At 44.9% G+C, this 13,132-nt stretch overlaps 1 protein-coding gene across 3 annotated transcripts in view; it reads right to left on the bottom strand.

Annotated features, from left to right (window-relative positions):
• TMCO4 (transmembrane and coiled-coil domains 4) overlaps positions 1 to 12,348 on the bottom strand; it is a 110,856-nt gene extending 98,508 nt beyond the window's left edge. Inside the window, exon 1 of one of the 3 annotated variants that reach the window (XM_056542804.1) lies at positions 12,234 to 12,348. The gene's annotated coding sequence lies outside the window, so the exon portion shown is untranslated. The remainder of the gene's footprint in view (positions 1 to 12,233) is intronic. The other 2 variants (XM_056542802.1, XM_056542803.1) reach the window with 2 other exon arrangements.
• Between the last annotated feature and the right edge of the window lie 784 nt (positions 12,349 to 13,132).

A 13,132-nucleotide genomic window follows, 5' to 3' on the forward strand; every position in this document is an offset into this window, starting at 1 on the left:
TGGGAACCGGTTTTAAGCAGTCCTTGGAACAAGAGGGACCCCAACTCTTGATCTCCCCAGTGGACCAATCCAGGATTGGGGAATGGAGTTGAAGCCAGGGAAGTCCAAGAAGGATTTCAGAAGTGCAATTGGGGAGGACCAACAGTTCAATCCTCTCGTGATGAGATCCGATGCACATTAGAAGGGGCTCCGTGCGGAAACGTATAGTACAGTCCAATCTTTCATTGTTTACACAATTGATGTAGAGGGGTCTGGCGAGACTGGTCACCGGGATGTTGAACCTGTTGACGAGAGAGGCCAAGATAAAATTTCCTGCAGATCCAGAGTCCAAGAAGGCCACAGCAGAGAAGGAGAAGGCAGAGGCAGACATCCGCACAGGCACAGTAAGACGTGGAGAAGCAGAGTAGACATCAAGGACTGTCTCACCTTTGTGCGGAGTCAGCGGACGTCTTTCCAGGCGGGGAGGACGGATAGGACAATCCTTCAGGAAGTGTTCGGTACTAGCACAGTACAGGCAGAGATTCTCCATGCGGCGTCGTGTCCTCTCTTGGGGTGTCAGGCGAGACCGGTCGACCTGCATAGCCTCCACGGCGGGAGGCACAGGAACAGGTTGCAGGGGACCAGAGGAGAGAGGAGCCGGGGAGAAGAAACGCCTCGTGCGAACAGAGTCCATATCCTGGCGGAGCTCCTGACGCCGTTCGGAAAAACGCATGTCAATGCGAGTGGCAAGATGGATGAGTTCATGTAGGTTAGCAGGGACTTCTCGTGCGGCCAGAACATCTTTAATGTTGCTGGATAGGCCTTTTTTAAAGGTCGCGCAGAGTGCCTCATTATTCCAGGATAATTCTGAAGCAAGGGTACGGAACTGTACGGCATACTCGCCAACGGAAGAATTACCCTGGACCAGGTTCAACAGGGCAGTCTCAGCAGAAGAGGCTCGGGCAGGTTCCTCAAAGACACTTCGAATTTCCGAGAAGAAGGAGTGTACAGAGGCAGTGACGGGGTCATTGCGGTCCCAGAGCGGTGTGGCCCAAGCCAGGGCTTTTCCAGACAGCAGGCTGACTACGAAAGCCACCTTAGACCTTTCAGTGGGGAACTGGTCCGACATCATCTCCAAGTGTAATGAACATTGGGAAAGAAAGCCACGGCAAAACTTAGAGTCCCCATCAAATTTATCCGGCAAGGATAGTCGTATTCCAGAAGCGGCCACTCGCTGCGGAGGAGGTACAGGAGCTGGCGGAGGAGATGATTGCTGGAGCTGTGGTAGTAACTGTTGTAGCATAACAGTCAGTTGAGACAGCTGTTGGCCTTGTTGCGCAATCTGTTGTGACTGCTGGGCGACCACCGTGGTGAGGTCAGCGACAACTGGCAGAGGAACTTCAGCGGGATCCATGGCCGGATCTACTGTCACGATGCCGGCTGGCAGGTGGTGGATCCTCTGTGCCAGAGAGGGATTGGCGTGGACCGTGCTAGAGGATCGGTTCTAAGTCACTACTGGTTTTCACCAGAGCCCGCCGCAAAGCGGGATGGTCTTGCTGCGGCGGTAGTGACCAGGTCGTATCCCCTAGCAACGGCTCAACCTCTCTGGCTGCTGAAGATAGGCGCGGTACAAGGGAGTAGACAGAAGCAAGGTCGGACGTAGCAGAAGGTCGGGGCAGGCAGCAAGGATCGTAGTCAGGGGCAACGGCAGAAGGTCTGGAATCACAGGCAAGGAACACACAAGGAACGCTTTCACTGGCACTAGGGCAACAAGATCCGGCGAGGGAGTGAAGGGGAAGTGAGGTGATATAGGGAAGTGCACAGGTGTAAACACTAATTGGAACCACTGCACCAATCAGCGGTGCAGTGGCCCTTTAAATCGCAAAGACCCGGCGCGCGCGCGCCCTAGGGAGCGGGGCCGCGCGCGCCGGGACAGAACTGACGGGGAGCGAGTCAGGTACGGGAGCCGGGGTGCGCATCGCGAGCGGGCGCTACCCGCATCGCGGATCGCATCCCGGCCGGAGGTGGTAACGCAGCGCCCCGGGTCCGTGGAACCGACCGGGGCGCTGCAGTGAGGGAAGTGTAGCGAGCGCTCCGGGGAGGAGCGGGGACCCGGAGCGCTCGGCGTAACAGTTGTATGACTGACACTACTATATAACAATAATATATGACTGATGTTACGCCGAGCGCTCCGGGTCCCCGCTCCTCCCCGGAGCGCTCGCTACACTCTCCTCACTGCAGCGCTCCGGTCAGATCCACTGACCCGGGGCGCTGCGATACTGCCTCCAGCCGGGATGCGATTCGCGATGCGGGTAGCGCCCGCTCGCGATGCGCACCCCGGCTCCCGTACCTGACTCGCTCTCCGTCGGTCCTGTCCCGGCGCGCGCGGCCCCGCTCCTTAGGGCGCGCGCGCGCCGGGTCTTTGCGATTTAAAGGGCCACTGCGCCGCTGATTGGCGCAGTGGTTCCAATTAGTGTGATCACCTGTGCACTTCCCTATATCACCTCACTTCCCTTGCACTTCCTTGCCGGATCTTGTTGCCATCGTGCCAGTGAAAGCGTTTCCTTGTGTGTTCCTAGCCTGTGTTCCAGACCTCCTGCCGTTGCCCCTGACTACGATCCTTGCTGCCTGCCCCGACCTTCTGCTACGTCCGACCTTGCTTCTGCCTACTCCCTTGTACCTCGCCTATCTTCAGCAGCCAGAGAGGTGAGCCGTTGCTAGTGGATACGACCTGGTCACTACCGCCGCAGCAAGACCATCCCGCTTTGCGGCGGGCTCTGGTGAAAACCAGTAGTGACTTAGAACCGATCCACTAGCACGGTCCACGCCAATCCCTCTCCGGCACAGAGGATCCACTACCTGCCAGCCGGCATCGTGACAGTAGATCCGGCCATGGATCCCGCTGAAGTTCCTCTGCCAGTTGTCGCTGACCTCACCACGGTGGTCGCCCAGCAGTCACAACAGATAGCGCAACAAGGCCAACAGCTGTCTCAACTGACCATTATGCTACAGCAGTTACTACCACAGCTTCAGCAATCATCTCCTCCGCCAGCTCCTGCACCTCCTCCACAGCGAGTGGCCGCTTCAGGCCTACGACTATCCTTGCCGGATAAATTTGATGGGGACTCTAAGTTTTGCCGTGGCTTTCTTTCCCAATGTTCCCTGCATCTGGAGATGATGTCGGACCAGTTTCCCACTGAAAGGTCTAAGGTGGCTTTCGTAGTCAGCCTTCTGTCTGGGAAAGCTCTGTCATGGGCCACACCGCTCTGGGACCGCAATGACCCCGTCACTGCCTCTGTACACTCCTTCTTCTCGGAAATCCGAAGTGTCTTTGAGGAACCTGCCCGAGCCTCTTCTGCTGAGACTGCCCTGTTGAACCTGGTCCAGGGTAATTCTTCCGTTGGCGAGTATGCCGTACAATTCCGTACTCTTGCTTCAGAATTATCCTGGAATAATGAGGCCCTCTGCGCGACCTTTAAAAAAGGCCTATCCAGCAACATTAAAGATGTTCTGGCCGCACGAGAAATCCCTGCTAATCTACATGAACTCATTCACCTAGCCACTCGCATTGACATGCGTTTTTCCGAAAGGCGTCAGGAGCTCCGCCAAGATATGGACTCTGTTCGCACGAGGCGTTTCTTCTCCTCGGCTCCTCTCTCCTCTGGTCCCCTGCAATCCGTTCCTGTGCCTCCCGCCGTGGAGGCTATGCAGGTCGACCGGTCTCGCCTGACACCTCAAGAGAGGACACGACGCCGCATGGAGAACCTCTGCCTGTACTGTGCTAGTACCGAACACTTCCTGAGGGATTGTCCTATCCGTCCTCCCCGCCTGGAAAGACGTACCCTGACTCCGCACAAAGGTGAGACAGTCCTTGATGTCTACTCTGCTTCTCCACGTCTTACTGTGCCTGTGCGGATGTCTGCCTCTGCCTTCTCCTTCTCTACTATGGCCTTCTTGGACTCTGGATCTGCAGGAAATTTTATTTTGGCCTCTCTCGTCAACAGGTTCAACATCCCAGTGACCAGTCTCGCCAGACCCCTTTACATCAATTGTGTAAACAATGAAAGATTGGACTGTACCATACGTTTCCGCACGGAGCCCCTTCTAATGTGCATCGGATCTCATCACGAGAGGATTGAACTTTTGGTCCTCCCCAATTGCACTTCTGAAATTCTCCTTGGACTTCCCTGGCTTCAACTTCATTCCCCAACCCTGGATTGGTCCACTGGGGAGATCAAGAGTTGGGGGCCCTCTTGTTCCAAGGACTGTCTAAAACCGGTTCCCAGTAACCCTTGCCGTGACTCTGTGGTTCCTCCAGTAACCGGTCTCCCTAAGGCCTATATGGACTTTGCGGATGTTTTTTGCAAAAAACAAGCTGAGACTCTACCTCCTCACAGGCCTTATGATTGTCCTATCGACCTCCTCCCGGGCACTACTCCACCCCGGGGCAGAATTTATCCTCTGTCCGCCCCAGAGACTCTTGCCATGTCTGAATACGTCCAGGAAAATTTAAAAAAGGGCTTTATCCGTAAATCCTCCTCTCCTGCCGGAGCCGGATTTTTCTTTGTGTCCAAAAAAGATGGCTCCCTACGTCCTTGCATTGACTACCGCGGTCTTAATAAAATCACGGTTAAGAATCGCTACCCCCTACCCCTCATCTCTGAACTCTTTGATCGCCTCCAAGGTGCCCACATCTTTACTAAACTGGACTTAAGAGGTGCTTATAATCTCATCCGCATCAGAGAGGGGGATGAATGGAAAACGGCATTTAACACCAGAGATGGACACTTTGAGTATCTGGTCATGCCCTTTGGCCTGTGCAACGCCCCTGCCGTCTTTCAAGACTTTGTTAATGAAATTTTTCGTGATCTGTTATACTCCTGTGTTGTTGTATATCTGGACGATATCCTGATTTTTTCTGCCAATCTAGAAGAACACCGCCAGCATGTCCGTATGGTTCTTCAAAGACTTCGTGACAATCAACTCTATGCCAAAATTGAGAAATGTCTGTTTGAATGCCAATCTCTTCCTTTTCTAGGATACTTGGTCTCTGGCCAGGGACTACAAATGGATCCAGACAAACTCTCTGCCGTCTTAGATTGGCCACGCCCCTCCGGACTCCGTGCTATCCAACGCTTTTTGGGGTTCGCCAATTATTACAGGCAATTTATTCCACATTTTTCTACCGTTGTGGCCCCTATCGTGGCTTTAACCAAAAAAAATGCCGATCCCAAGTCTTGGCCTCCTCAAGCGGAAGACGCCTTTAAACGACTCAAGTCTGCCTTTTCTTCGGCTCCCGTGCTCTCCAGACCTGACCCTTCCAAACCCTTCCTATTGGAGGTTGATGCCTCCTCAGTGGGAGCTGGAGCTGTTCTTCTACAAAAAAATTCTTCCGGGCATGCTGTCACTTGTGTTTTTTTTTTCTAGGACCTTCTCTCCGGCGGAGAGGAACTACTCCATCGGGGATCGAGAGCTTCTAGCCATCAAATTAGCACTTGAGGAATGGAGGCATCTGCTGGAGGGATCAAAATTTCCAGTTATTATTTACACCGATCACAAGAACCTCTCCTACCTCCAGTCTGCCCAACGGCTGAATCCTCGCCAGGCCCGGTGGTCTCTGTTCTTTGCCCGATTTAATTTTGAAATTCACTTTCGGCCTGCCGATAAGAACATTAGGGCCGATGCTCTCTCTCGTTCCTCGGATGCTTCGGAAGTTGAACTCTCTCCGCAACACATCATTCCTCCTGACTGCCTGATTTCCACCTCTCCAGCCTCCATCAGGCAAACTCCTCCAGGAAAGACCTTTGTTTCTCCACGCCAACGCCTCGGAATCCTCAAATGGGGTCACTCCTCCCATCTCGCAGGTCATGTGGGCATCAAGAAATCTGTGCAACTCATCTCCCGCTTCTATTGGTGGCCGACTCTGGAGACGGATGTTGTGGACTTTGTGCGAGCCTGCACTATCTGTGCCCGGGATAAGACTCCTCGCCAGAAGCCCGCTGGTTTTCTTCATCCCCTGCCTGTCCCCGAACAGCCTTGGTCTCTGATTGGTATGGATTTTATTACTGATTTACCCCCTTCCCGTGGCAACACTGTTATTTGGGTGGTCGTTGATCGATTCTCCAAAATGGCACATTTCATCCCTCTTCCTGGTCTTCCTTCAGCGCCTCAGTTGGCTAAACAATTTTTTGTACACATTTTTCGTCTTCACGGGTTGCCTACACAGATCGTCTCGGATAGAGGCGTCCAATTCGTGTCTAAATTCTGGAGGGCTCTCTGTAAACAACTCAAGATTAAATTAAATTTTTCTTCTGCATATCATCCCCAATCCAATGGACAAGTAGAAAGAATTAACCAGGTCTTGGGTGATTATTTACGACATTTTGTTTCCTCCCGCCAGGATGACTGGGCAGATCTCCTTCCATGGGCCGAATTCTCGTATAACTTCAGAGTCTCTGAATCTTCCTCCAAATCCCCATTTTTCGTGGTGTACGGCCGTCACCCTCTTCCCCCCCTCCCTACCCCCTTGCCCTCTGGTCTGCCCGCTGTGGATGAAATTTCCCGTGACCTTTCCATCATATGGAGAGAGACCCAAAATTCTCTCTTACAGGCTTCATCACGCATGAAGAAGTTCGCGGATAAGAAAAGAAGAGCTCCTCCCATTTTTTCCCCTGGAGACAAGGTATGGCTCTCCGCTAAATATGTCCGCTTCCGTGTCCCTAGCTACAAGTTGGGACCACGCTATCTTGGTCCTTTCAAAATTTTGTGCCAGATTAATCCTGTCTCTTACAAACTTCTTCTTCCTCCTTCTCTTCGTATTCCTAATGCCTTTCACGTTTCTCTTCTTAAACCACTCATCATCAACCGTTTCTCTCCCAAATCTGTTCCTCCCACTCCTGTTTCCGGCTCCTCGGACATCTTCTCCGTCAAAGAGATTCTGGCATCTAAAAAGGTCAGAGGGAAAACCTTTTTTTTAGTGGATTGGGAGGGTTGTGGTCCAGAAGAGAGATCCTGGGAACCTGAGGACAATATCCTGGACAAAAGTCTGCTCCTCAGGTTCTCAGGCTCTAAGAAGAGGGGGAGACCCAAGGGGGGGGGTACTGTTACGCCGAGCGCTCCGGGTCCCCGCTCCTCCCCGGAGCGCTCGCTACACTCTCCTCACTGCAGCGCTCCGGTCAGATCCACTGACCCGGGGCGCTGCGATACTGCCTCCAGCCGGGATGCGATTCGTGATGCGGGTAGCGCCCGCTCGCGATGCGCACCCCGGCTCCCGTACCTGACTCGCTCTCCGTCGGTCCTGTCCCGGCGCGCGCGGCCCCGCTCCTTAGGGCGCGCGCGCGCGCCGGGTCTTTGCGATTTAAAGGGCCACTGCGCCGCTGATTGGCGCAGTGGTTCCAATTAGTCTGATCACCTGTGCACTTCCCTATATCACCTCACTTCCCTTGCACTTCCTTGCCGGATCTTGTTGCCATCGTGCCAGTGAAAGCGTTTCCTTGTGTGTTCCTAGCCTGTGTTCCAGACCTCCTGCCGTTGCCCCTGACTACGATCCTTGCTGCCTGCCCCGACCTTCTGCTACGTCCGACCTTGCTTCTGTCTACTCCCTTGTACCGCGCCTATCTTCAGCAGCCAGAGAGGTGAGCCGTTGCTAGTGGATACGACCTGGTCACTACCGCCGCAGCAAGACCATCCCGCTTTGCGGCGGGCTCTGGTGAAAACCAGTAGTGACTTAGAACCGATCCACTAGCACGGTCCACGCCAATCCCTCTCCGGCACAGAGGATCCACTACCTGCCAGCCGGCATCGTGACAACTGACACTACTATATGACAATAATATATGACTGACACTACTATATGACAATAATATATGACTGACACTACTATATGACAATAATATATGACTGACACTACTATATGACAATGTTGTATGACTGACACTACTATATGACAATAATATATGACTGACACTACTATATAACACTGTTGTATGGCTGACACTACTATATGACACTAATATATGACTGACACTACTATATGACACTGTTGTATGACTGACACTACTATATGACAATAATATATGACTGACACTACTATATGACAATAATATATGACTGACACTACTATATGACAATAATATATGACTGACACTTCTATATGACAATAATATTTGACTGACACTACTATATGACAATAATATATGACTGACACTACTATATGACAATAATATATGACGGACACTACTATATGACAATAATATATGACGGACACTACTATATGACAATAATATATGACTGACACTACTATATGACACTGTTGTATGACTGACACTACTATATGACAATAATATATGACTGACACTACTATATGACAATAATATATGACTGACACTACTATATGACAATAATATATGACTGACACTACTATATGACAATAATATATGACTGACACTACTATATGACAATGTTGTATGACTGACACTACTATATGACAATAATATATGACTGACACTACTATATGACACTGTTGTATGACTGACACTACTATATGACAATAATATATGACTGACACTACTATATGACAATGTTGTATGACTGACACTACTATATGACAATAATATATGACTGACACTACTATATGACAATGTTGTATGACTGACACTACTATATGACAATAATATATGACTGACACTACTATATGACAATAATATATGACTGACACTACTATATGACAATAATATATGACTGACACTACTATATGACAATAATATATGACTGACTCTACTATATGACAATAATATATGACTGACACTACTATATGACAATCTTGTATGACTGACACTAATATATGACAATAATATATGACTGACACTACTATATGACACTGTTGTATGACTGACACTACTATATAACAATAATATATGACTGACACTACTATATGACAATAATATATGACTGACATAACTATATGACAATAATATATGATTGACACTACTATATGACAATAATATATGACTGACACTACTATATGACAATAATATATGACTGACACTACTATATGACAATAATATATGACTGACACTACTATATGACAATAATATATGACTGACACTACTATATGACAATAATATATGACTGACACTACTATATGACAATAATATATGACTAACACTACTATATGACAATAATATATGACTGACACTACTATATGACAATAATATATGACTGACACTACTATATGACAATAATATATGACTGACACTACTATATGACAATAATATATGACTGACACTACTATATGACAATAATATATGACTGACACTACTATATGACAATAATATATGACTAACACTACTATATGACAATAATATATGACTGACACTACTATATGACAATAATATATGACTGACACTACTATATGACAATGTTGTATAACTGACACTACTATATGACACTAATATATGACTGACACTACTATATGACACTGTTGTATGGCTGACACTACTATATGACACTAATATATGACTGACACTACTATATGACACTGTTGTATGACTGACACTACTATATGACAATAATATATGACTGACACTACTATATGACACTGTTGTATGACTGACACTACTATATGACAATAATATATGACTGACACTACTATATGACAATATTGTATGACTGACACTACTATATGACAATAATATATGACTGACACTACTATATGACAATAATATATGACTGACACTACTATATGACAATAATATATGACTGACACTACTATATGACACTGTTGTATGACTGACACTACTATATGACAATAATATATGACTGACACTACTATATGACACTAATATATGACTGACACTACTATATGACAATAATATATGACTGACACTACTATATGACAATAATATATGACTGACACTACTATATGACAATAATATATGACTGACACTACTATATGACAATAATATATGACTGACACTACTATATGACAATAATATATGACTGACACTACTATATGACAATAATATATGACTGACACTACTATATGACAATAATATATGACTGACACTACTATATGACAATGTTGTATGACTGACACTACTATATGACAATAATATATGACTGACACTACTATATAACACTGTTGTATGGCTGACACTACTATATGACACTAATATATGACTGACACTACTATATGACACTGTTGTATGACTGACACTACTATATGACAATAATATATGACTGACACTACTATATGACAATAATATATGACTGACACTACTATATGACAATAATATATGACTGACACTTCTATATGACAATAATATTTGACTGACACTACTATATGACAATAATATATGACTGACACTACTATATGACAATAATATATGACGGACACTACTATATGACAATAATATATGACGGACACTACTATATGACAATAATATATGACTGACACTACTATATGACACTGTTGTATGACTGACACTACTATATGACAATAATATATGACTGACACTACTATATGACAATAATATATGACTGACACTACTATATGACAATAATATATGACTGACACTACTATATGACAATAATATATGACTGACACTACTATATGACAATGTTGTATGACTGACACTACTATATGACAATAATATATGACTGACACTACTATATGACACTGTTGTATGACTGACACTACTATATGACAATAATATATGACTGACACTACTATATGACAATGTTGTATGACTGACACTACTATATGACAATAATATATGACTGACACTACTATATGACAATGTTGTATGACTGACACTACAATATGACAATAATATATGACTGACACTACTATATGACAATAATATATGACTGACACTACTATATGACAATAATATATGACTGACACTACTATATGACAATAATATATGACTGACTCTACTATATGACAATAATATATGACTGACACTACTATATGACAATCTTGTATGACTGACACTAATATATGACAATAATATATGACTGACACTACTATATGACACTGTTGTATGACTGACACTACTATATAACAACAATATATGACTGACACTACTATATGACAATAATATATGACTGACATAACTATATGACAATAATATATGATTGACACTACTATATGACAATAATATATGACTGACACTACTATATGACAATAATATATGACTGACACTACTATATGACAATAATATATGACTGACACTACTATATGACAATAATATATGACTAACACTACTATATGACAATAATATATGACTGACACTACTATATGACAATAATATATGACTGACACTACTATATGACAATAATATATGACTGACACTACTATATGACAATAATATATGACTGACACTACTATATGACAATAATATATGACTGACACTACTATATGACAATAATATATGACTAACACTACTATATGACAATAATATATGACTGACACTACTATATGACAATAATATATGACTGACACTACTATATGACAATGTTGTATGACTGACACTACTATATGACACTAATATATGACTGACACTACTATATGACACTGTTGTATGGCTGACACTACTATATGACACTAATATATGACTGACACTACTATATGACACTGTTGTATGACTGACACTACTATATGACAATAATATATGACTGACACTACTATATGACACTGTTGTATGACTGACACTACTATATGACAATAATATATGACTGACACTACTATATGACAATATTGTATGACTGACACTACTATATGACAATAATATATGACTGACACTACTATATGACAATAATATATGACTGACACTACTATATGACAATAATATATGACTGACACTACTATATGACACTGTTGTATGACTGACACTACTATATGACAATAATATATGACTGACACTACTATATGACACTGTTGTATGACTGACACTACTATATGACAATAATATATGACTGACACTACTATATGACAATGTTGTATGACTGACACTACTATATGACAATAATATATGACTGACACTACTATATGACAATGTTGTATGACTGACACTACTATATGACAATAATATATGACTGACACTACTATATGACAATAATATATGACTGACACTACTATATGACAATAATATATGACTGACACTACTATATGACACTGTTGTATGACTGACACTACTATATGACAATAATATATGACTGACACTACTATATGACAATAATATATGACTGACACTACTATATGACAACTTCTGTTGACTGATCCTGATTTGTCCTCCAGTCTCCTCCTCCTGCTGTGATTGGTAGAACATGGCGTCCTCCCTGTTGGTCCTCATGGGATCATGTGAGTATTATAAATAAAGTTTATTGAAAAGAACACATCGCTCACAGCAACCAATCAGAGCTCAGCTGCCATTTGTGAAACTTCTCTTGTAAAAATGAAAGCTGTGCTGTGATTGGTTGTTATGGGCAACAGGGCCTGGTCCAACGATTGAGGCCTTTGTGAAGCAACTGCCACGTGTGATATAATACAAAATCTATCCAACTTTATTTATAATGACCTCAGTACAAGTATCTGGATGTAGAGGGGGTCGGCTGTGTTTAACCCAGTGTTTCCTAGCCAAGGAGCCTCCAGCGGTTGCAAAACTACAATTCCCAGCATGCCCGGACAGCCAAAGGCTGTCCGGGCATGCTGGGAGTTGTAGTTTTGCAACAGCTGGAGGTGCCTCAGTTCGAAAACACTGCTCTATGGTATGTACCCCTGTATGACCACCCCAAGACACAAATGTAGGTGAATAGTGGCCTTTGCCCTGGGATTTGGATGACTAGGACAGGAGGTCAAGGACTGTCCACTGGATCTAGGACGGTCGTGAGGTTTTCTCTCACCGTGATATATTCTGTGTGTTTGACATTTTCTAATAAAATATATGACTGTGATGTGTTTGTGGGTAATGTGGCGGCAGTTTCCGTAGGGTTAAGCAACATGTTGTCTGGGAATTCCGTCATAATGCACCATGTTGGGCCGGTAAGAACTACCATGATGATTGCAGAAAATCCACACGATTCCTACTGAGAGGGGAGCGGAGAGGAGTGTGTGACAGGCTGGAGGCCAGAGAGTGTATACATAGTGCAG

This window comes from Hyla sarda, chromosome 10, assembly GCF_029499605.1.
Source record: "Hyla sarda isolate aHylSar1 chromosome 10, aHylSar1.hap1, whole genome shotgun sequence".
Lineage (NCBI taxonomy): Eukaryota > Metazoa > Chordata > Amphibia > Anura > Hylidae > Hyla > Hyla sarda.